At 35.2% G+C, this 23265-nt stretch overlaps 1 long non-coding RNA gene and 1 pseudogene across 1 annotated transcript; both read left to right on the forward strand.

Moving 5' to 3' along the window:
* The first annotated feature begins 2805 nt into the window (after positions 1 to 2805).
* LOC116112804 lies at positions 2806 to 21900 on the forward strand (annotated as a pseudogene).
* LOC116112837 lies at positions 7167 to 8379 on the forward strand. Its single transcript, XR_004125315.1, has 3 exons — positions 7167 to 7222; positions 8081 to 8140; positions 8304 to 8379. It is a non-coding gene; the product is annotated as an uncharacterized LOC116112837 (long non-coding RNA).
* Positions 21901 to 23265: the final 1365 nt, after the last annotated feature.

Below are 23265 nucleotides of genomic sequence, written 5' to 3' on the forward strand. Positions count from 1 at the left end.
AAAATATGAGTTTATATAAGTAGGATAATTATGTAATTAGGTGAAACATAGGGATATTAGTGAAAAGTAAATATATATATACATTTTTTTAATTTTATATATTATATACGGGGCGGGCTGGGGGAAAGGCATCACCCACCCTCGCCCCATCCCCGAGGACGGGGATTAAAACACCCCCCACCCTCGCCCCTATCCCCAAAAAAATCGGGGCTTCTCCGCCCCATATGGGGCGGGGCAGGACGGGTCCCCGAAATCCCGGGGAACATTGCCATGCCTATTCTCCTCCCATTCTTAAAATATTTTCAAATTTATAATAATTGAAAATATTAGAATATATTTGTTGATTTTAAGTTTTTAACAAATTTATCTTTTAAGTTTTAAAGGATTTTTTTTTTTTTTTTTTTGAGGTTTTCAGGCTATGTTTGGTAGGCTTTTTTTAATTATCCTATGCAATCCAATGAAATAATTAACTTTTCTTTTCAACTCAAAATTCAATCATATTCTATTTAACTCAAAACATTTAATAATTACTTTTCTGAATAAAAAATTATAAATTAACAAAAACACCCCCACCCACCCAAGCCATTGTCACCCGCCAGTTATCGGACGTCGCCACTGTAACCGGTAGTGCGTCGATCTAGATAGAACGGCTAGATATATGGCCAAAATTTTGGTTGTTGTCAACGACCAAATCTTTGGCAGTAGATCTAGCAATTTCCAACCAGATCCATGATGGATCTAGCCGAAAAAGACTAGATTGGCGCACAACCGACTAGATCCAGTAGGTCATGCTCCATTTCGACAACTTCCGGCCATTGTCTGAAGGTGGTAGTCAACTGTCGACAATAGTTGGTTGGGTGGGTGGGGGTGTTTTGTTAATTTATAAACTTTTATTTAGGGTTGTTCAACGAGGCGAGCCGCTTGTGGCTCGGCTCGGCTCGAGTGTGGCTCGTTAACGGCTCGCCTCGTTTGGAATCAAACCGGCTTGGCTTGATTCGTGAGAGAGTATGAGCCGAGTTTGAGCCTGCCTCAGCTTGGCTCGTTAGGCTCACGAGCCGAGCCAGACTCGAATTATTAGGGGCGTTTTAGGGGTTTTATTAAGTATAGGGGATTAAACTGAATTTTTTAAAACAAAAAGTTTTGCAAAAATGACAAAGAACACCTCGATGTTAAAATCCCTAAAAACGCGACTAAAATCCTTTCCCCTAAAACCAAACCAAACCAAACCATTTTAGGCAAGTTGTCGGCGTCAGATTTGGTGGAGAGTGCAGGAAAACAAGGAGAAAGAAGGAAAGAAAGAGAAAATAGGAAATTCAGGCATCATTAGAGAGAGAGAGAGAGAAAAGAAGAGAAAACCAAAAGCAATAAGTAACAAAGAGAAGAGGAAGAGATTAACTTTAGAGTTGGTAGAGACTGGAGAGAGCAAGGGAAACAGGGAGAAAGAAAGGGAAAAAAAAAAGAGAAACGTGAGCCATTGTAGTTTGGAGAGAGAGAAAAGAAGAAAACAAATCAATAATAAATTAGAGGGGAAAAGAAGTGAAAGAGAAAGAGTAATAAATGAGAGAGAGAAAATATGCACCCAATTTAAAAAAAAAATTGCATGCTTTTTATTGGCTAGGGAGCCGGCTCTAACTTGGCTCGTTAAGTTGGCTCACGAGCCATGCTCGAAATCTTTTTCTCTCTTTACGAGTCAAGCTGAGTCAGGAAATTAAAGGCTCGGCTCGAATTCTTCTTCCTTTTGACGAGTCGAGCTCGTTAAGCCAAAAACTCGGCTCAGCTCGTTAACAGCCCTACTTTTATTATGGAGGGTGTTTAGTTAAATTAACAAATATAGGGGGTTAAAAAGGAATTTAAATTTTTCCAGAAAATATTTTTCAAAACACATTCTCAGAATCCTATTATATTTCATTACATACTAATTTATCATTTGGTATTGTCATGTCATTCACCAAATCAACACCTCATTTACATCTTAACACCACATAAGATTACACATCATTTGGGATGTGAATTTTGAATAATTTTTTGGATGTGTAGTATTATTGTTTTTATAATAATCTGAAAATTTTTTTTTTCCTTAAAATATTTTGCTAAGGGTTATTTATGTCTTTTTATTATTTTCCGTTAATTTAACAGCAACTAATTGTTTTGCCACTTTTTGTGTGTTTAAGAATTTATGTTCTTTCCCCATTATTTTCTTAAAAAAAGTTTCTGCAAATTGATACTATCCTTTCTATATCATGTACTATTGCTTAATTTACACATCAATGTCATCAACCAATAAGATAAGATATAATAAAGAAGAAAAAACATATTTGATAGAACAAAAAGTTATTTTTTGATAAAAAAAATAAATGTGTATAAAATGGTATTTCTAAGTCTCGTTGTCTGCTAGTTTTAAGCTGACAGTGTTCAGCTATCATGCATGGTCATTTACTTTTTGATAAGCAAGCCAAATTCTACGGGTAATTTGTTGATGAATTTGGTGTCCCCCTGTGGTATCCTAAATAACAGTGACCCCCTCATGTATCGAAAATAACAAATTAGCCCCTGACAACAGTATGCGAATCATAGTTTATTTTAACAGGCTAAGGGTAATTAGTAATTGCAGCTGGAGATTTAATAAACCTAATCCCACAACGTCTCCTCACGGCCACTCTCATTCTTTCCTCCCGCACCATCTTACCACTCTTACGGCCACAATATTTTCTTTCCCCGTCGCATCACCTCCCCCAGACCCCACCGCCAGCGGCCCCCTTTTTTTCTCCTGGCTGTCTCACCTCCCCCAACCCGACAAACCCCATAATTGTAAAACTCTTTGTAAATTTAGTTAGAAGTTTCTCTAGCTGAGCTAATTAAACACAACTCAGTCTTCTAAAACCATATATCTCTTTCACACTCTCCACAGGTGGGATCAAATGGCGGACGCCGCCGCCAGTCAACGCCACTTCCGCCCAAATCAACTCTCTCTCCATCAACTCCCAAAACGACTCCGCTTCCTCAAGCTCCACTCCTCAGTAAGTGTATATTTCTCTGCAAATCTCTACATTCTGTTTTGATTCAATTAGATAGGTGAAGATTGTATGGATTGAGATGTGTAAATCTTTTCACCATGGATTGAATTGTAGTAATTCTTGAAAATAACAAAATGATTGGTAAATGGTAGTTTTATCTTTCCGTATCCTTATAATGCAACCACAAGATAATTAATTAAAACAAGATAAAAAATGTTGAGATTTGATGGAAAAATGAAACCTTTTTCTTTTTTAATTATAGGTATTTGTAGAGTGTTTCATTGGTGGTTCACGGTATTTGTTCGTTTTGTGTGCTGTGTTGATGATTGGTTAGGATGAGTGGAGAGGAGAGGTTTCGGATTGTGCGAGTATCGGGAAGAGTGTATACAGGAGGATGAGTTGTTGAATCTTCCATGAAGAAGCCTGAACCTATCTGCTATGATGGGTTTGAGCCATCGGGAAGAATGCACATCGCTCAGGTATCTGTTTTATTCAATTGCTTCAGATTGCCATTCAATTTAGTTTCTTCAGATTTGTAAAACTAGTTGCTTGGCTTATAGTTAGTTGGATAATTGATGGGTTAGTTTCAGACAAATTAAGAGGAAGAAAGGTAGCGATGCATCTAAAGGAATTGGGAATTTCTTTTCTTTTTGGTAAATTGTTTTTCCTTGGTCTCTTTTTATCTGTTTATTCTATCTTAGGCGTTGAGAATTTTTGAAAAAATCTTCACTGTTTTATATTTTTTAGCATTGGTTTCTGTTGAATTTTCGAGGGAATATATGGTTACCATGATAAAGACGTTTTCTCATGATGTATATGAATTTAAATCTGTGATGAATCAAATTGCTACCAAATTTTTCTTCCTTTTACCTGCTGTATGGCCTTAAGGTGCAATCTTTGATTACTTTTAGCGCTAAAGAGTTTATGACGCTCAGATACATTGCTGATCATTCATGAAACGATTAGCTTTTTTTCTTTTTCATTTGGGAAATCGCAAACTTAACAATTCATTTTTACATGTAGATCTTCGATCTTTCTTATAGATTTCTGCTTGTTGAGATTCTTACCATGTTATTGATTTTCATTTAATCTTATGTTTGCTCTACATTTAGGGGTGTGAAAATCCGATTAACTGAACCGGATTGCACTTTTCAAACCGAACGTGGTTTTCAGTTCAAGGGATAATCCAAACTGAATCGGACCAAATTATCCCTTGAACGGTTATTAACCAAACCGAATATCAGTTCGGTTACCGGTTAACCGTTTATAAACCGGTTTTATAAAACTACCCCTAAATCAGAAACTAATTCTAATTTCTAAATATAATCCATTTACCTCTACACGTACCACAATTTCTGACCGTTCTAATTAAAAAATACACATCCAATTATCGAATAAGTAAACCAGCCCCTTCAATTTGCTGGAAATTTTCAGTTCACAGTCAATTCATTCCAAGTGCCCATAATGATAGAGACTCTACGAACCCTCATACTTTCCTCAACAAACCCACCCCCCCACCGGCTGTCCACTCGCCGTTTGCTGTCCACGATCCATCTCATAGCCGTGCAACAGCCGCCCTTTGCGACACTTTTCCACTGCAAAGCCCTTTTTTTCCCTTTCTGTGCCCCCATCTTTCACCTGGTGGTTGTTGTGGTTTGGCCTCCACCAACCCAAAATCTCCTCTCCAAACCGAAGAGAAGACGAAAAAGAAAGAGAAAAGTAGGGAGAGAAGACGAAAAAGAAAGAGAAAAGTGAAAGGAGAAGAAGACGAAAAAGAAAAAGAAAAGTGGAGAAGGAGGGAAGGAAAGAAGAAAAGAAAAGAGAAAAGTAGTGAAAGGAGAAGAAGACGAAAAGAAAAAGAAAAAGAAAAGTGGAGGAGAGCGACCCAATAGTGGAATAGTTTAGGGATTTTAGTTATAACTTTTAGGAAAAACCGGTTTGACATTGCCCCTAAACCATTAGCCAAACCGGAAAATCGGTTGGTCATTTTCGTAAACCGAAACCAAAAATGGTTAATCCGGAAAACCAGTTTTTCGTCCGGTTTCCCGGTTCGGTTCAGTTTCAGATTTTTTTTTTTTTTTTCAGCTTACTGTACATCTTATGCCTGGCAACATTGAATTTTTCCTACCAAAGCTCACTTTCTGGATAGTTGATGAGTTTAAAGCAGAGTTTTATTTTTTTTTTTGTTTTTTAATAGAATTTCTGAGTTGTTTTACTATCATTTGATGGGTGACCAGGGTGTTATGAAAACAATCAATGTCAACAAGCTCACCTCTGCTGGTTGCAAAGTGAAAATTTGGATTGCTGATTGGTTTGCACAGCTAAACAACAAATGGGAGGTGACTTGAAAAAATTCAAACAGTTGGACGTTATTTGATTGAGATATGGAAAGCTGCTGGGATGGATCTCAATGGGGTTGAGTTTCTGTGGTCTTCAGAAGAAATTAACAATAGAGCACAAGATACTGGCATTGTGATGGATATCGCTGCCGGAACAAGCTTCCCAGAGTAATGGGTAGAATACGAATTAAATTATTTACCCTTGATCCCCTGTATTTTGGTATTGATGGCATTTAACATGAAAGTTTTGTCCTCCCTAACAAAACATGACATTTTCGTCCTATTTAGGTGTGGCAGATTATGGGTCGTAGTGAGCAGGAAGAGTTGACTGCAGCCCAGATTCTCTACCCATGCATGCAATGTGCGACATATTTTCTAAGGTGCTTATATTTATAGTTTAAACATTTTCCCTTTGGGCATTAGACTTAACTCCTCACAAGTGCTTAAATTTATTGAAAGTTTTCAGTATTTTCTCTCGCACCACTGTTTGGATGCGTCCAATCGTTATATTTATTTGTTCTTTTCCATTCTCTAAAATATGATGTTGTCGATTTTATAATAAGAATGTTATCTGCAGTTTTTATTAGAGTAGGGCACACTGCAATGCAATTTTTTTGTTTTACCTTTTCTATCAGTGAGTAAGGCCAAGCATCCTGTAAGTAGAATCAGAGCAAGAGTGACACCGTATTCTCTTGTTCTGAATATATCAATCAGTTTTTCATTAGATAGAGAGAGAGGTGAATTATTTTTATCTCACTGTGTTTTGATTTGCGAAAACTATTAGTAGAGTTTTCATGAAAACTGCTATAAGATTATATGTCTGTTGATTCTGGTATGTTTTTTGTGTGATCCTCATTTTATACCGAGTTACTGTTGCTGATGAGTTGCTTCTTATCTCAAAGGCTGATATTTGTCAGTTGGGCATGGATCAACGGAAAGTAAATGACTTGCGAGAGAGTAACTGTGATGACATAAAGAGGAAAATAAGCCCATCATATTGTCACATCGTAATCCTCTAAATATATTCAAATTCCTACAGGTTCTTTTTCCACCTTTCAATTTTTTACTAGCTGTTGGATCTATGACATGCAGATATGCTTCTGGTCTTAAGCAAGGGCAAGAGAAGATGTCAAAGAGTGATCCATCATCTTCCATCTTCATGGAGGATACAGCAGTAAGATTTGGTTTTCAAGAGTAAATTACCATGATAGTGTATCATGGTCTAAGTAGTTTTCTAAACGAACAGCTCAAGTGACATTTGATTTAACTCAATTTTATTTAAAATGTTGTGAATTTTTTTTTTTTCTACAAGCTTCTTTGTTTGGGTCACAGGCAGATGTGAATTCAAAGATAAAGGGAGCATACTGTCCCCGAAGATGGGAAGGAAATCCATGTCTAGAGTAAATAAAATACATTGTCTTCCCATGGTTTAATGAGTTTCAGGTGGAGCGCAGTACAGGCAATGGTGGTGACAAGTAAGATCTATTGATGACTACATTACCATTTAAAAGCTTCCATTTTCCCTTGTCTTGTGTTTAGATATTGGTATTGGAGATTTTTTTTTTTTTTTTTTTTTTGCTTCCTGATTAATTTAAGGTTGGGAACTGCTTAAATGCAATCTTATTTTTGCATAGACCATGTTAGTTGAAGCGTTTCTTTTTATTGCATTATAAGCACTATGAAAGCTTTGAAATTTGGGATTTAGTTGCCCTTTTATTCAGCCAATGGCACACTCATTGCGTTTGTTCATAAATTCCATTGCAATCCAGGACCTTCAAACTTTGAAGAATTGTTGTGACTATGAAGAGGAGAAGTTACATCTGCTGACCTGAAACCAGCTTTGGCAAAAGCATTAAATAAATACTACAGGTGATTGCTTTTATTGAGTTCCTGTTGATGGCTGGGAAAAGCTGGAAGTTCCGGTCAAATAAAACATTTATTGCTTTAGCGGTTGAATTTTTTTGTTGATATCTTACATGGTTTTGTTTGTGCGGTTGACTTCTTTGATGTATGTATCGGTGTTGTTTGGGTTTGAACATTTAGTTGTAATTTGCTTTTTTAAGTTTTGGAATTGTGTTGAATCTCCTCTTATTGGTTTTTACGTACACAGATAAGAAATCTGAAAAAGGAAAGGAAGCCCTTGTTGGATAGTCTGTTCCTTCTATATCAGTACCTTTCATTCTCTTTACCTTATCTCTCTCTTTCTTTTTTCAAAAGAATGGGTGACATACATGAGAAACCCTTGGGGCATTTCTATTTGCTTGTTTCTGTCTTTTATACAATGAATTGGTCCTTTGTATCCTTTTAAGTAAAATCATTGCGTCTGAAAATTTTTAACTCAAACCTTTTTCTTATTGAGGACCTAAATGATAGTGTTTACATTCTAGATATTGCAGAAAGAAACTGTAGATGGCCTAAACTTAGGGAACCGGATATAATAGTCCATTGATCAGCCAAGTCGCCTTTTTGTCATTCATCATGTTGTAAAGAGAGACATGTTTTGCTTTGCTTTATATAGATATATGAATAAATTTATCAATGGAAACAAAAATCTATTGTTGGTCAACATTCAGCTGATACTAGTTTTATAGTGTTTATAAGAATCGTGAAATTGTTTTGGATGTGAGTGGTTGGTTCAACTTAATCAGACTACCGGAAATTAGCTACGATTTCTTTTCTTATCTAATATTGCTCTTGTGCTCAACTTTTTTACTGTTATCTCTGTAGCCTGTACGAGATCATTTCAAAAATGATGCTAATGCCCAGGATCTGCTGAAACGTGTTAAGGTATGCCCTTTATTTTGCATCCTATTGTGTGAGACTCTGGCACGTTGTGATGAAGTTTTAAACCAAGATTTCTACATAAATATTAATCATAATAATTACAATGAAGTCTACCTTTTGATTTTTATGTGACATCGATCTTTGCTTTGGTTTTCCCAATTTTTAGGGTTACAGAGTTACTAGGTGATGCAGAGGATGTTCACTTGCCCTGTCTTACCAGGGATTATTAAAATTGTTTACAAATATATTTTCTTCAGTTATAAATTTCGTATAATTAGATTATTGTTCGATTATTTATACATTAAAATGATAATTGCTTGTAGATGAACGGAATTTTTACATTGATGCGTACTTGTTCGAGTCATCGATATGAAGATTAATTTTGTGGAATGAGATTAAGTTACAATAATAACTACAATTTTAGAATTGAAATTTTGAAAACTGGTTGGCTGCCGTTGCTGGCAAGTGAATGCATACCATTGGCATCATTGTGATCTACTTAAGTAACTTAACCAAAAAAAATAAAATACAAAGATCGCCAGCAGTGATCAACGCCAAGATGTGGTGGTTTTTTAAGATCCAGCAGCAATAAGCCGGACACTTTGACTGAAACTTTCCCGGCTTGTTGGGGCTTAATGCTGCCAGATCTCAACAAATTGCAACACCATGGATGATTGCATCTGTGACCTTAATGGTGTCGCGGTGCACATTCATGTTCGTCGACGGCAGTCGGCCACCATGGCTAGAGTTACAATTTTTTTAATTTTTTTTTAAATTTCAAACTTTTTTATTAAGAACTGAAATTTTTATATATTTTAATAATAAAAAAATTAATTCAAAATATACCTGTTTTGATCTTTTGCACTGTAATATATTATCCCTTAAAAGTAAAAGTGATTTTAAATTAAGAAAAACAAACACTCTATTGGGTTATTTTTAAAGTTGATATTTCAAAAGTAGACCCATAAATAATTTTGGGAAGTACAACAATCCTAAACTAAGTTTTTGTTGCCAACTGATACATATAAAATAAATTTTCAGTATTTTTACACTATCCTATCACTATTATCTCAAAATACACATTGTTCTTCTATTCTGAAAATCTCATTTTATTTTATTAAATTATTTTTAAACTCCCTAGGTTTGTTAATTAATTAAAAAAAAAAAAGTTTAGAAATTAATAAAATACCCCTATCCATTCACATTTGCCAGATTTCGATCACCTTCCGGCGCACTAATAGTTAGATCTGGCCGGTAATACGTCGATCTAGCTTTTTTTCGGCCAGATCTTCGGCCAAAGATCTGGCTGTTGATGGCTAGATCTTTGGCTATAGTTGGCGTCAACAACATCATACTTGCGCGTCGTTGACAACCAAATGTGGCGAGATTTGGTGTCATAGCCAAATCTAGCTGTAGATCTGACATTTTTAGGACAGATCCACAGTAGATGGACGAAAAAGGCCATAGATACGATCACTAGACAGATTAACCGATCATGCACTGATATGGCGACTCCGACCACCTCTGGCGATGGTGATTGGTGTCGGTATTTAATGGGTGGGGGTGTTTTTGTTAATTTTTAATATTTATGAAAGGTGTTTATAAAATTACAAACTTAAGGGCTGTTTTTTTTGTTAATTTTTAAATCATACTCGTATCAATCCATAACTCTTACTTTTTTAAAAATCCTATCCAAAAGAATAAAACAAACACACTATAGAATATTTAATAGGAGTTTGATATTTGGATTCAAAAAGTGGAATAATATAATGAGGGATAAATATGTGCTAAAAGTTTGTAGAGTGGATCACGTCACTAGATGGAAGGATTGTTTGTTTGAAAATTATCCAACGAAAAATTATATCAAAGCTTCAGCAAGGCCCCCCCCCGGCCCCCCCCCCCGACCCTGCCCCCGGCCCCCGGAATTTCTACGAGTTTGCATATGCTAAGGGTGTTACACTGGCTGTTCAGGCCGATTAACGCGTTTCCCCTGAAATTCGGGACCCCCATGGGTTATATAGGTATGTGAGTAAGTTACAGCTTTAACGCGTTACAGTAGTGCGTAACAAGGACAAGTGGAACACAGTTGAGCATAGTGCTATTACACCTGATTATAGATTGATATAATTTTGCGTTGGATAATTTTTCAAACAAAAATCCTTGCATCTTAGGGTTACGTGATCACTCTACAAACTTTTGCAATATTTATCCCTCATTAGGATATTCCACTTTTTGAATACAAAATACGTCAAAAACTCATATTGAAAGTAGTCTATAGGGTTTGGTTTTATTCTTTAGATTAGGATTTTTTAAAAAAAGGTTAATAGTTATGGTTGGATGAGTACTATTTCTATTTTTTTTCCCACTTTACCCCCCCAACACCCTCCCCTTCACTTCTTCTTCCTTCCCCCCCTTTCCCTCCCTCTCCACCTCTTCTCCCCCCCACCCCCCCCCCCCCCCCCCGACTCCTCCCTCCCCCGGGCGTCACCACTCCATCATAAATTTAACCCGATCCTCCTCTAGTGTGGGGGGGAAAGTGCAACCTTAACTCAATAGATTAAACTAAAGATTAGCTATCCTCATCCTTGAATATCCAGGGAAGTGTTAAAGTTAGTAACGATAGATTAACATGACCTGAATAGTGATAGGTATGTTATGATATCTACATTTTTCGTTCTAGCTCCTTTTTTCGCTTTAAAGGTTGTAATCAGAGAGGTGATAGAAAAATTCGTGGATTGCAATGGCTTCGACCCTCACATATTATTATTCAAACAATCACAGTGCATGATTAATTCAGAAGAAATGGGTAGAGAAGGTGTTCGGCAAGAATCAATAATGATCCTAGCAATTGTTAGTTGTGGCATATATAAGAGGAGTATACCCTAAAAAATAATCATATTTAAAAATATTAAGACTTTTAAACTATAGTGTTGATTTTGTAAAACTCTTATAATAAGTCTGTTTGAAGAGGCCATATAGCCCATTTATATGACATGCATCAATAGGATTAATTCCAATTACATCCCCTGAAAACTCTAAATACAAACTCCCCGTAAACTCCAAACTATCAAGAAGACCTCTGTTGTTAAATTAGCCGTTTTAAATGGTTGTAGGGGAAAAGGCAAATAAGTCTTTTCATGTACTATGAGAGGGGTTGTGAAACAAGGCCGCACAACACAAAATATTTAGGGACACAGAAGCACCATAATAATCTCACATTCACTATGAAGACAGAGATTACAAGCCATTAGGACTTACAAGAATAAAATAATCAAGCCCTAGCTGCAGTCTCTACCCCTTGGGACTCAAGGTCTCACCGAATCCCCTATCAAATTAGAATTACAAGCCTCTTTATAAGATACTTTCTCCTAATTTGACTAGGATTCTTTTAGGTTTTTCATATTTAAGTAGGACTCCACTAGGTTATACTAATCTAATAAAGATTATCCTAAACTAACCTATTCCTACAACGAATCTACCTTTCTTTCACCTAAAACATGACTTGTGCGACAAGCAAGTTCCAAACCCGCGGAATGAGATACCAGCGCAATGAGATTCTCTGTAGGTTACTATCAGCTTAAATAGCATACTTCTGATTCTTCAGACTTCTCTCGCCACAGAGAACTCTAACTAGTAACTCATGTTGATCCACAATAATAATATGTTTAGCTGAATTTTGCGGGCAACTTCTACGATTGGTCAAAAGAGATTTCAACAATTTTTTTTAAAAAAAATATTAAATTATTTAAATTAAATAATTTTATTAGAAATACTATCTAAAATATCAAAAAAATAAGAATAAAATAATCAGAATTATTTTTGTAAAAATAAAAGACTGTAGAACCAAGGATTCTTAGAGTGCCCGCTCAACTTCAACTCTTTCAAATGCCAAATCTGAAAAATCAACTTCCATGAGAGAAAGAGAAGTATCGACAGGTGTAAAAAAAATAAAAGATTGACAAAATAGTAAAGATTAAATAATTTTATTCGCCTTTCTTAAGGTGCTTCTTTTCAAGTATGGTGAAACATATGGAAATAGACATGGGAAAGATGATAATATTTGCATATAATTTCAATATCACACGTATGCATACCTTATAACTTGAGTTGATATTGCTGTTAGTATTTTGACTATGTATGATCGTATGTCAGTTATAAATATAATGGTATATATAATTGGATACTAATAATTTTATTTGACTAAAAAGGAAAATTTTAAGGTGTTTCTCTCATAAACATTTTGTTTTCATTGTGGCCACATTATATTTAGTGTCAATTCAGAGAGTTGTTTTTAAACAAATTTTAAAAAAAATGAAATAATGTATGTAGATAGTAAAATCTACTGTTGATTTAGAGGGATGAATCTTGTGGGAAGTGAGCCATTGAATTGGATGGACCTGCACGGAAAGAGAGAACAAACATGAAGGGTCAAGGGACACTGACGTTCAAGTCGGCATGGTTGAAGGTATTTTAGTGAAGCTTGAGAGCGGGAAGGGTTTACTGTAATGGTGCGACTAGGTCAAGACTAACACAAAATGGTTAGAGCACAACTTTGCGGTGGTTGAAGGTGGTAAAGTTATTTAGAATTAAACTTTACGGCGGGGAAACCAATGATTCTTGGGATCAAGAATTTAAGAGCTAAAGCTATGAGTGATTTCTGAATGAATAATGAGAGATTTGACACCTATTTATATAGTGAACCAAGGAGGTTGAAATCCTAGCAGAACTCTGAGTCCAATATAGTCAGACCTGGCAAAACGGGTGAAGACCCGTACCCAAGTAAATAATATAGGGTCAAGCCTTGTGGACCCATGAAAATTGGACCCGTACTCGGCCCGACCCTTTTTCCTTGCAGGTGGGACAGGTGTACCCACGGGTACACACAGTTTTTATTAGAGTAGGGCACACTGCAATGCAATTTTTTTTTTTACTTTTCTATCAAAGTGAGTAAGGCCAAGCATCTATGTAAGTGAGACAGAGCAGAGTGACACTGTATTCTCTTGTTTTGAATAATCAATCACGTTTTTCATTAGATGAGAGAGGGTGAATTATTTATCTCATTCTTGTTTTGCATTTGCGAAAACTATTAGTAGAGTTTCTATGAAAACTGCTATCAAGATTATATGTCTGTTGATCTGGTATGCTTTTTTGTGTGAATCCTCATTTTTTACCGATGTATTGTTGCTGATATCTGCTTATCTCAACAGGCTGATATTTGTCAGGTGGCATGGATCAACGGAAAGTAAATGTACTTGCGAGAGAGTACTGTGATGACATAAAGAGGAAAATAAGCCCATATTGTCACATCGTAATCCTCTAAAATATATCAAATTCTACAGGTTTCTTTTTTCACCTTTCAATTTCTTACTAGCTGTGGATTCTATTACGTGAAGATGCTTCCTGGTCTTAAGCAAGGGCAAGAGAAGATGTCAAAGAGTGATCCATCATCTTCCATCTCATGGAGGATACAGAGTAAGATTGTTTTCAAGAGTAAATTTCATGATAAGTGTATATGGTCTTAGAATTTTCTAAAAACAGCTCAAGTACATTTGATTTAACTCATTTTATTTAAAATGTTGTGAATTTTTTTTTTACAAGCTTCTTTGTTTGGTGTCACAGGCAGATGTGAATTCAAAGATAAGGGAGCATATGTCCCCGAAGATTGTGAAGGAAATCCATGTCTAGAGTACATAAAAATATTGTTTATGGTTTAATGAGTTTCAGGTGGAGCGCAGTACAGGCAATGGTGGTGACAAGTAAGATCTATTGATGACTAATTACATTTAAAAGCTTCCATTTTTCCCTTGTCTTGTTTTGATATGGTATTGGAGATTTTTTTTTTTTTGGCTTCCTGATTAATTTAAAGGTTGGGAACTGCTTAAATGCAATCTTATTTTTGCATAGACCCTGTTATTGAAGCGTTTCTTTTTTATTGCATTATAAGCACTATGAAAGCTTTGAAATTGGGATTTAGTTGCCCTTTTTTTCAGCCAATGGCACATTATTGTGTTGTTCATAATTCCATTGCAATCCAGGACCTTCAAAAGCTTTGAAGAACTGTTGCTGCTATGAAGAGGAGAAGTTACATCCTGCTGACCTGAAACCAGCTTTGGCAAAAGCATTAAATAAAATACTACAGGTGATTGCTTTATGAGTTCCTGTTGATGGCTTGGGAAAAGTGCGAAGTTCCGGTCAAATAATACATTTATTGCTTTAGCATCGGTTGAATTTTTTGTTGATATCTTACATGGTTTTGTTTGTGCGGTTGACTTCTTTGATGTATGTATCAGGTGTTGTTTGGGGTTTGAACATTTAATTGTAATTTGCTTTTTAAGTTTTGGAATTGTTGTGAATCTCCTCTTTTTGGCCTCTTTTTACGTACACAGAAAGAAATCTGAAAAAGGAAAGGAAGCCCTTGTTGGATATCTGTTCCTTCTATATCAGTACCTTTCATCTCTTTCTTACTTATCTCTCTCTTCTTTTTTTTCAAAAGAATGGTGACATACCTGAGAAACTTGGGGGCATTTCCTTCATTTGCTTGTTTCTGTCTTTTATACAATGAATGGTCCTTTTGTATCCTTTTAAGTAAAATCAAGCGTCTGAAAATTTTTAACCACCTTTTTATTGAGACCTAAATGATAGTGTTTACATCTAGATATGCAGAAAAAACTGTGATGGGCCTAAACTTAGGGAACCGGATATATAGTCCATTTGATCAGCCAAGTCGCCTTTTTGTCATTCATCATGTTGTAAAGAGAGACCTGTTTTGCTTTTTCTTTATATATATATATAATATGAATAAATTTATCAATGGAAAAAAAATCTTTGTTGGTCAACTTCAGAGGTACCTTAGTTTTATAGGTTTATAAGAATCGTGAAATTGTTTTGGCGTATGAGTGGTCTGGTTCAACTTAATCAGACTACCGTGAAATCGCTACGATTTCTTCTTCTTATCTAATATTGCTTTGTGCTCTAACTTTTTTTATCTGTTATCCTCTGTAGCCTGTACGAGATCATTTCAAAAATGATGCTAATGCCCAGGATGCTGAAACGTGTTAAGGTATGCCCTTTATTTGCATCTATTGTGTGAGATCTGGCTTTGTGATGAAGTTTTAAACCAAGATTTCTACATAAATATTAATCATAATTACAATGAAGTCATACCTTGATTTTATGTGACATCGATCTTGCTTTGGTTTTCCATTTTTAGGGTTACAGAGTTACTAGGTGATCAGAGGATGTTCACTTGCCCTGTCTTAAAGGATACTTAAAATGTTTACAAATATATTTTTCTTAGTTATAAAATTTCGTATATTAGATTATTGTTCGATTATTTATACATTAAAATGATAATTGCTTGTAGATGAAGGAATTTTTACATTGATGCTACTTGTTGAGTCATCGATATGAAGATAATTTTGATGGAAGAGATAAGTTACAATAATAACTACAATTTTAGAAATTGAAATTTTGAAAACTGGTTGGCTGCCGTTGCTGGCAAGTGAATGCATACCATTGGCATCATTGTGATCTACTTAACAAAAAAAAAAAAAAAAAAAGATCCAGTCAGTGATCAACGCCAGATGTGTGGTTTTTAAGATCCAGCAGCAATAAGCCGGAACACTTTGACTGAAACTTTCCGGTTGTTGCGTTAATGCTGCCAGATCTCAACAAATTGCCAACACCATGGATAGATTGCCATTGGTGACCTTAATGGTGTCCGCTGCACATTCATGTTGTCGCGACGGCAGTCGGCCACTCGGCAGAGTTACAATTTTTTTTTAATTTCAAACTTTTATTTAAGAACTGAAATTTTTATATATTTTAATAATAAAAAATTAATTCAAAATTACCTTTTTGATCTTTTGCACTGTTAATATATTATCCTTAAAAGTAAAAGTGATTTTAAAATTAAGAAAAACAAACTCTATTGGGTATTTTTAAGTTGATTATTTCAAAAGTAGACCATAAATAATTTTGGGGCAAGCTACAACAATCCTAAACTAAGTTTTGTTGCCAATGATACTATAAAATAAAATTTCAGTATTTTCATATCCTATCACTATTCTATCCAAAATAACATTTGTTTTCTATTCTGAAAATCCATTATTTTATTAAATTATTTTTAAACTCCTAGGTTGTTAATTTATAAAAAAAAAAAAGTTTAGAAATACAAAAACACATCACCCACCCTATTTGCCAGATTTCGATCACCTTCCGGCACCATCAGTTGGATCTGGCTGGATAGTCCGGTCTACCTTTTCTGCAGGATTCAGCCAAAGATCTGGCGTGTTATGGCAGATCTTTGGCCTAGTTGGTCGTCAATAATGGCCATATCTTTGGCCTCGTTGACGACAAATGTGGTAGGTCTAGTGCTGTCAATAGCCAAATTTGGTGTAGATCTGGCATTTTCAGCAGATATACAATGAATATGGACAGAAAAGCCATATCGACAAACGACCAGATCTAGCCGATCGTGAGCCGATACGACGACTTGACCACCCTCTGGCGATTGTGGTTGGCTCTGCGGATTAATGGGTGGGGGTGTTTTGTTAATTTTAATATATATTGCAAGGGTGTTTAAAAATTAACAAACCTAGGGAGTGTTTTGTTATTTTGAAATCATACCTGAATAATCACCCAACTTACTTTTTAAAAATCATATCAAAGAATAAAACAAACACACATAGAATATTAATAGGAGTTTTTGACTATTTGGATTCAAAAAGTGGGATAATCATAATGATAGGATAAATATGTACTAAAAGTTTGTAGAGTGGATCACGTACACTAGATTAAGGTTTGTTGTTTGAATATATCCAACAAAAATTATATCAAGCTATCATCAAGGGTGTATAGCATATGCTAAAGGTGTCCACAAGTTTTTTCGAGGGACAAAAAAAAGATTGGGAAAGTGCACTAAATAGATTAAAAATAAATTCATTGAATATCAGAATGGTGTAAAAGTTAGTAACGATGATAAATGATGAAAGACATGTATTTTAGATATTCATGTTTCGTAAAGGTGTAATAGAGATCTATATAAAAATTCTGGATGGATATGGCTTAACTCACACATACTATATTATTCAACATCACAAGAATGATTTACTTCAAGAAATGAGTAAGAAGATTGTTCGCAGAAATCAATTAATGACCTAGCAAACTTAGTTGTTGTGTCATATCTCAGAGGATGTATTAACCTAAAAATAATCATAATAAAAAATATGAGGACTTTTAAAACTATAGTGAGTGTGATTTTTTGAAAACTTATAATAATAGTATCTTGAAGATCATATAGCCATTTGTATAGTCATGCATCAATAGGGTTATTCCATTACATCCCTGGAACTCTAAATACTAAAACTCCCTTAAACTCCAAAAACTATCAAGAAGACCCCCTGTTGTTAAATTTAGCCGTTTAAATGGTAGGGAAAAGGCAATAAGTCTTTTCATGTACTATATTGTGTGTGAAACAAGGCCGCAAACAAAATATTAGGCACAACAAGCCAAACAATAATCACACACACACCAAGAAAGCGGAAATAAGAACACAAGAGATTTTATAGTGGTTCAACTACAAATGTGCAACTTACATCCACTTGACATCGGCAAGTCAACCACTACGGAGAACATGAGATTACAAGCCATGAGGAAGAAAGGTAGGCGATGCATCTAAAGGAATTGGGAATTTTCTTTTCTTTTTGGTAAATTGTTTTTCCTTGGTCTCTTTTTATCTGTTTATTCTATCTTAGGCGTTGAGAATTTTTGAAAATATCTTCACTGTTTTATATTTTTTTAGCATTGGTTTTCTGTTGAATTTTCGAGGGAATATATATGGTTACTCTATGATAAAGACTGTTTCCAATTCATGATGTAATATGAATTTAAATCTGTGATGAATCAAATTGCTACCAAATTTTTTCTTCCTTTTACCTGCTGTATGGCCTTAAGTTGTGCAATCTTTGATTACTTTTAGCAGCTAAAGAGTTTATGACTGCTCAGATACATTTCTGATCATTCATGAAACATGATTAGCTTTTCTTTTCTTTTTCATTTGGGAAATCTGCAAACTTAACAAATTCATTATTTACATGTAAGATCTTTCGATCTTTCTTATAGATTTTCTGCTTGGTTGAGATTTCTTACCGTATTTATTGATTTTTCATTTAATCTTATGTTTGCTCTACAATTTAGGGGTGTGAAAATCCGATTAACTGAACCGGATTGCCCACTTTTCAAACCGAACTGGTTTTTCAGTTCAAGGGATAATCCAAACTGAAATCGGACCAAATTATCCCTTGAACCGGTTATTAACCAAACCGAATTATCAGTTCGGTTACCGGTTAACCGGTTTATAAACCGGTTTTATAAAACTACCCCTAAATCAGAAACTAATTCTAATTTCTAAATATAATCCAATTTACCTCTACACGTACCACAATTTCTGACCGTTCTAATTAAAAAATACACATCCAATTATCGAATAAGTAAACCAGCCCCTTCAATTTGCTGGAAATTTTCCAGTTCACAGTCAATTCATTCCAAGTGCCCATAATGATAGAGACTCTATCGAACCCTCATACTTTCCTCAACAAACCCACCCCCCCACCGGCTGTCCCCACTCGCCGTTTGCTGTCCACGATCCACTCTCATAGCCGTGCAACAGCCGCCCTTTGCGACACTTTTCCACTGCAAATTGCCCTTTTTTTCCCCTTTCTGTGCCCCCATCTTTCACCTTGGTGTTTGTTGTGGTTGTTGCCTCCACCAACCCAAAATCTCCTCTCCAAACCGAAGAGAAGACGAAAAAGAAAGAGAAAAGTAGTGAAGAGAAGACGAAAAAGAAAGAGAAAAGTGAAAGGAGAAGAAGACGAAAAAGAAAAAGAAAAGTGGAGAAGGAGAGGAAGAGAAGAAGAAAAAGAAAGAGAAAAGTAGTGAAAGGAGAAGAAGACGAAAAAGAAAAAGAAAAAGAAAAAGTGGAGGAGAAGCAGACCCAATAGTGGAATAGTTTAGGGATTTTTAGTTATAACTTTTAGGAAAAACCGGTTTGACATTGCCCCTAAACCATTAGCCAAACCGGAAAATCGGTTCGGTCATTTTCGTAAACCGAAACCAAACTGGTTAATCCAGAAAACCAGTTTTTCTGTCCGGTTTCCCGGTTCGGTTCAGTTTCAGATTTTTTTTTTTTTTTTTCAGCTCTACTGTACATCTTATGCCTGGCAAACATTGAATTTTTTCCTACCAAAGCTCACTTTCTGTGATAGTTGATGAGTTTAAAGCAGAGTTTTATTTTTTTATTTTTTGTTTTTTAATAGAATTTCTGAGTTGTTTTACTATCATTTGATTGGTGACCAGGGTGTTATGAAAACAATCAATGTCAACAAGCTCACCTCTGCTGGTTGCAAAGTGAAAATTTGGATTGCTGATTGGTTTGCACAGCTAAACAACAAAATGGGAGGTGACTTGAAAAAAATTCAAACAGTTGGACGTTATTTGATTGAGATATGGAAAGCTGCTGGGATGGATCTCAATGGGGTTGAGTTTCTGTGGTCTTCAGAAGAAATTAACAATAGAGCACACGAGTACTGGCCCATTGTGATGGATATCGCTCGCCGGAACAAGCTTCCCAGAGTAATGAGGTAGAATACGAATTAAATTATTTACCCTTGATTCCCCCTGTATTTTTGGTATTGATGGCATTTAACATGAAAGTTTTGTCCTCCCTAACAAAACATGACATTTTCGTCCTATTTAGGTGTGTGCAGATTATGGGTCGTAGTGAGCAGGAAGAGTTGACTGCAGCCCAGATTCTCTACCCATGCATGCAATGTGCCGACATATTTTTCCTTAAGGTGCTTATATTTATAGTTTAAACATTTTCCCTTTGGGCATTATGACTTAACTCCTCACAAGTGCTTAAATTTATTGAAAAGGTTTTCAGTATTTTCTCTCGCACCACTGTTTGGATGCGTCCAATCGTTTATATTTATTTGTTCTTTTCCATTCTCTTAACATATGATGTTGTCGATTTTATAATAAGAATGTTTATCTGCAGTTTTTATTAGAGTAGGGCACACTGCAATGCAATTTTTTTGTTTTACCTTTTCTATCAATGTGAGTAAGGCCAAGCATCTATGTAAGTGAGAATCAGAGCAAGAGTGACACCGTATTCTCTTGTTCTGAATATATCAATCAGTTTTTCATTAGATAGAGAGAGAGGTGAATTATTTTTATCTCATTCTGTGTTTTGCATTTGCGAAAACTATTAGTAGAGTTTCTATGAAAACTGCTATCAAGATTATATGTCTGTTGATTCTGGTATGCTTTTTTGTGTGAATCCTCATTTTATTACCGATGTTACTTGTTGCTGATGAGTTGCTTCTTATCTCAACAGGCTGATATTTGTCAGTTGGGCATGGATCAACGGAAAGTAAATGTACTTGCGAGAGAGTACTGTGATGACATAAAGAGGAAAAATAAGCCCATCATATTGTCACATCGTAATCCTCTAAATATATTCAAATTCCTACAGGTTTCTTTTTTCCACCTTTCAATTTTCTTACTAGCTGTTGGATTCTATGACATGCAGATATGCTTCCTGGTCTTAAGCAAGGGCAAGAGAAGATGTCAAAGAGTGATCCATCATCTTCCATCTTCATGGAGGATACAGCAGTAAGATTTGGTTTTCAAGAGTAAATTACCATGATAAGTGTATCATGGTCTAAGTAGTTTTCTAAACGAACAGCTCAAGTTACATTTGATTTAACTCAATTTTATTTAAAATGTTGTGAATTTTTTTTTTTTCTACAAGCTTCTTTGTTTGGTGTCACAGGCAGATGTGAATTCAAAGATAAAGGGAGCATACTGTCCCCCGAAGATTGTTGAAGGAAATCCATGTCTAGAGTACATAAAATACATTGTCTTCCCATGGTTTAATGAGTTTCAGGTGGAGCGCAGTACAGGCAATGGTGGTGACAAGTAAGATCTATTGTTGACTATATTACCATTTAAAAGCTTCCATTTTTCCCTTGTCTTGTTTAGATACTGGTATTGGAGATTTTTTTTTTTTTTTGGCTTCCTGATTAATTTAAAGGTTGGGAACTCTGCTTAAATGCAATCTTATTTTTGCATAGACCATGTTATTTGAAGCGTTTCTTTTTTATTGCATTATAAGCACTATGAAAGCTTTGAAATTTGGGATTTAGTTGCCTCTTTTTTTTCGGCCAATGGCACACTTATTGTGTTTGTTCATAATTTCCATTGCAATCCAGGACCTTCAAAAGCTTTGAAGAACTTGTTGCTGTCTATGAAGAAGAGAAGTTACATCCTGCTGACCTGAAACCAGCTTTGGCAAAAGCATTAAATAAAATACTACAGGTGATTGCTTTTATCGAGTTCCTGTTGATGGCTTGGGAAAAGTTGCAATGTTCCTGGTCAAATAATGACATTTATTGCTTTAGCATCGGTTGAAATTTTTTGTTGATATCTTACATGGTTTTGTTTGTGCGGTTGACTTCTTTGATGTATGTATCAGGTGTTGTTTGGGGTTTGAACATTTAATTGTAATTTGCTTTTTTAAGTTTTGGAATTGTTGTGAATCTCCTCTTTTTGGCCTCTTTTTACCGTACACAGAAAAGAAATCTGAAAAAGGAAAGGAAGCCCTTGTTGGATAGTCTGTTCCTTCTATATCAGTACCTTTCATTCTCTTTCTTACCTTATCTCTCTCTTTCTTTTTTTCAAAAGAATGGTGACATACATGAGAAACGGTTTATTAAGTATAGGGGATTAAACTGAATTTTTTAAAACAAAAAGTTTTGCAAAATGACAAAGAAACCTCGATGTTAAATCCCTAAAAACGCGACTAAAATCCTTCCCCTAAAACCAAACCAAACCAAACCATTTTAGGCAAGTTGTCGGCGTCAGATTTGGTGGAGAGTGCAGGAAAACACAGGAGAAAGAAGGAAGAAAGAGAAAATAGGAAATTCAGGCATCATTAGAGAGAGAGAGAGAAAAGAGAGAAAACCAAAAGCAATAAGAATAACAAAGAGAAGAGGAAGAGATTAACTTTAGAGTTGGTAGAGACTGGAGAGAGCAAGGGAAACAGGAGAAAGAAAGGGAAAAAAAAAAAGAGAACGTGAGCCATTGTAGTTTGGAGAGAGAGAAAAGAAGAAAACAAATCATAATAAATTAGAGGGGAAAAGAAGTGAAAGAGAAAGAGGATAAATGAGAGAGAGAAATATGCACCCAATTTAAAAAAAAATTGCAGCTTTTATTGGCTAGGGAGCCGGCTCTAACTTGGCTCGTTAAGTTGGCTCACGAGCCATGCTCGAAATCTTTTTCTCTCTTACGAGTCAAGCTGAGTCAGGAATTAAAGGCTCGGCTCGAATTCTTCTTCCTTTGACGAGTCGAGCTCGTTAAGCCAAAAACTCGGCTCAGCTCGTTAACAGCCCTACTTTATTATGGAGGGTGTTTAGTTAAATTAACAAATATAGGGGGTTAAAAAGGATTAAATTTTTCCAGAAAATATTTTTCAAAACACATTCTCAGAATCCTATTATATTTCATTAATACTAATTTATCATTTGGTATTGTCATGTCATTCACCAATCAACACTCATTTACATCTTAACACCAACATAGATTACACATCATTTGGGAGTGAATTTTGAATAATTTTTTGGATGTGTAGTATTATTGTTTTATAATAATCTGAAAATTTTTTTCCTTAAAATATTTGCTAAGGGTTATTTATGTCTTTTATTATTTTCCGTTAATTTAACAGCAACTAATGGTTTTGCCATTTTTGGTGGTGTTTTAGAATTTATGTTCTTTCCCCATTATTTTCTTAAAAAAAGTTTCTGCAAATTGATACTATCCTTTCTATATCATGTACTATTGCTTAATTTACACATCAATGTCATCAACCAATAAGATAAGATATATAAAGAAGAAAAAACATATTTGATAGAAAAAAAAAGTTATTTTTGATAAAAAAAATAAATGTAGTAAAATGGTAATTAAGTCTCGTTGTTGCTAGTTTTAAGCTGCAGTGTTCAGCTATCAGCATGGTCATTTACCTTTTTGATAAGCAAGCAAATTCACGGGTATTTGTTGATGAATTGGTGTCC

This window comes from Pistacia vera, unplaced genomic scaffold (genome assembly GCF_008641045.1).
Source record: "Pistacia vera cultivar Batoury unplaced genomic scaffold, PisVer_v2 Contig67, whole genome shotgun sequence".
NCBI lineage: Eukaryota > Viridiplantae > Streptophyta > Magnoliopsida > Sapindales > Anacardiaceae > Pistacia > Pistacia vera.